This window comes from Epinephelus moara, chromosome 9, assembly GCF_006386435.1.
Source record: "Epinephelus moara isolate mb chromosome 9, YSFRI_EMoa_1.0, whole genome shotgun sequence".
Classification (NCBI taxonomy): Eukaryota; Metazoa; Chordata; class Actinopteri; order Perciformes; family Serranidae; genus Epinephelus; species Epinephelus moara.
The window spans coordinates 3993487-3996879 of record NC_065514.1 but is presented as its reverse complement, the minus strand read 5'-3'; positions in this window follow the sequence as shown (position 1 = coordinate 3996879).

Here is a 3393-nt window from a genome sequence, read left to right as displayed (position 1 = left end):
CTATTGAGATGGTGCTAACTGTGCTTTGTAAAGTCGTATAGCTCTGGGTATCCAGCAACCACTACCACCAGTTTCTCCTCCATTGTTTACCAACTGTAAACTTGTTGTCATGACCATCTTCTGTGTATTTTTCATCTTATTACGTTCGCCTTGTTTTTCTGACTTACTAAGGAGCAGCTCTGATTTGTCGCAGCCAAACACAAGGTCTCCAGACTCAGTGAGCATGTGCAGAAATGAAAGGAAATATTGTTTATGATTTGTCTTTTATAACCTCAGCCTGCCAAAGCCTCTGTGAATCTGTCTGTGACACATGTTTGAACCCCTGACAGGAGCTGAAGGTGGGAGTAACATGGTGCCGTGCTGCTCCTCGGGGAGGTGGTGCTCCTCGGGGACGTGCTGCTCCTCGGGGACGTGCTGCTCCTTGGGGACGTGCTGCTCCTTGGGGACGTGCTGCTCCTCGGGGACGTGCTGCTCCTTGGGGACGTGCTGCTCCTCGGGGAGGTGCTGCTCCTCGGGGACGTACTGCTCCTCGGGGACGTACTGCTCCTCGGGGACGTACTGCTCCTCAGGGAGGTGCTGCTCCTCAGGGAGGTGCTGCTCCTCAGGGACGTACTGCTCCTCAGGGAGGTGCTGCTCCTCAGGGACGTACCGCTCCTCAGGGAGGTACTGCTCCTCAGGGAGGTGCTGCTCCTCAGGGAGGTGCTGCTTCTCAGGGACGTACCGCTCCTCAGGGACGTACTGCTCCTCAGGGAGGTGCTGCTCCTCAGGGACGTGCTGCTCCTCAGGGAGGTGCTGCTCCTCAGGGAGGTGCTGCTCCTCACACACTCACTAACGACTGACTCGAACAAGGTGAAGCCAGCTCTGAGGGATGGAGTCCATCAGCTGTTTTATCTTCTGATGATGATGATTCATTCATTAAAAACTGCTGATACTTTAACTACATGCAGCTGATAATACTCGAGTACTTTAACCAGTGATACTTTAACTACATGTGCAGCTGATAATACTCGAGTACTTTAACCAGTGATACTTTAACTACATGCAGCTGAGAATACTCTAGTACTTTAACCAGTGATACTTTAACTACATGCAGCTGATAATACTCGAGTACTTTAACCAGTGATACTTTAACTACATGCAGCTGAGAATACTGGTGTAAAGGTTCGTTATTTAACTTCATACATGTATTAACTGTTTTTTATTGCCAGTGGGTGATCAGGTCGTAAAGTCAAGAGATCCTCCCCGACTTCCTCGGTTGCCTGCTAGTTACTAGTTACTAGTTACTAGTTACTATTTACTAGTAATCCAGACTCCAGGGCTGATCTGGTATATTGGCTAGCTTGCTGTTTGCAAATTACTTAATCAACTGACGTTACAAAGCAACCAAAGGCAGATCACTGCAGCTAATGTTAGCCAGCTAGCTGCTACTCTACATGGATCGACCGTTTGTTGCTTCGTAACGTTAGCTGATAAAGTACTTTGCAAATGGACGCTACGTCGTATCATGGAGCCAACTGTTTAAATACAATAAGGGATCGTTAAAGATAACGTTACTCCTAATGCTACTGCTGATACTTTAACTACATGAAGCTGAGAATACTCGAGTACTTTTACTGGTGATACTTTAACTACATGAACCTGAGAATACTCGAGTACTTTTACTGCTGATACTTCAACTACATGAACCTGAGAATACTTGAGTACTCTTACTGCTGATACTTCAACTACATGAAGCTGAGAATACTTGAGTACACTTTACTGCTGATACTTTAACTACATGAAGCTAAGAATACTTGAGTACTTTTACTGGTGATACTTTAACTACATGAAGCTGAGAACACTCAAGTACTTTTACTGGTGATACTTTAACTACATGAAGCTGAGAATACTCGAGTACTTTTACTGGTGATACTTTAACTACATGAACCTGAGAATACTTGAGTACTTTTACTGGTGATACTTTAACTACATGAATACTCGAGTACTTTTACTGGTGATACTTTAACTACATGAACCTGAGAATACTCGAGTACTTTTACTGGTGATACTTTAACTACATGAACCTGAGAATACTCAAGTACTTTTACTGCTGATACTTCAACTACATGCAGCTGATAATACTCGAGTACTTTAACCAGTGATACTTTAACTACATGCAGCTGAGAATACTTGAGTACACTTTACTGCTGATACTTTAACTACATGAAGCTGAGAATACTTGAGTACTTTTACTGCTGATACTTCAACTACATGAAGCTGAGAATACTCGAGTACTTTTACTGCTGATACTTTAACTACATGAAGCTGAGAATACTCAAATACTTTTACTGGTGATACTTTAACTAAATGAAGCTGAGAATACTCGAGCACGTTTACTCTACTGAATTTTTAAATTGAGGACTTTTCTTATAATGAAGTATGTTTACATTGTACTTCTACTTGAGAAAAAGTATCCGAGTACATGTTCCACCCCCAGACACTTGTGAAGAGTTATACAATATACTACAATATAAGTAGTCGTATTCTTTGCGTAGTTACGTGTATAAATACTCGCAGGAAGTGGAGGCTTTGACTTGAAGTGCTGCTAAAGTGACTGATTTCTGTTCCTGGCCGGCGCTGACATGAGTTCTTCACTGTAGCGTCTCTAATGACTTCCTGTGACCGCGCAATGAGCTGCTGGAAACTTAAGAGCCTTCTGAAAAACCATAATGCCTGCTGAGATGGCGTTTCCATGGCGACCGTAAAGGACAGTGATGCTCAATTACCCGTGTCGCCCCCACACTTCCTTTCGTCCACGGGTCCAAGAGTGTGTGTGCGCGCTGATGTGTCGGTGTCTTATCGTTTGTTTGTGAAGGCACACATCATGTTTAATGACTTAATTACCTTCTCTGGTTCACTGTGTTACAGCTCCTCCTCCTCTTCCTCCTCCTCTTCCTCCCCCTTCTCCCCTTCTTCTTCTCCTCATTACCATCCATTTACCTCTCAGAGGTGGGGAGGGAGGGCCGGAGGGGCCAGAGAAGAAGAGGAAGGAGACAAAACAGTGTTTTACTTCAGAGGAAAAGTGACACATCAGAATGAGCTCACTTCACGACGGCAACAATCAGCATCGTTAACCCTTTCATGGTCTGCTGTACGTGAACCAACCAGGTCAGCAGGAGGTTAATCACTTTGTGGAGATTTAGAGAACTGTTAGTATTTTATTCCAGGCTGGGGGAGCTCTTCTGTGTGGAGTTTACATGTTCTCCCTGTGTCAGCGTGGGTTTCCTCCAGGTGCTCCGACATGTTCTCCCTGTGTCAGCGTGGGTTTCCTCCAGGTGCTCCGACATGTTCTCCCTGTGTCAGCGTGGGTTTGCTCCAGGTGCTCCCACATGTTCTCCCTGTGTCAGCGTGGGT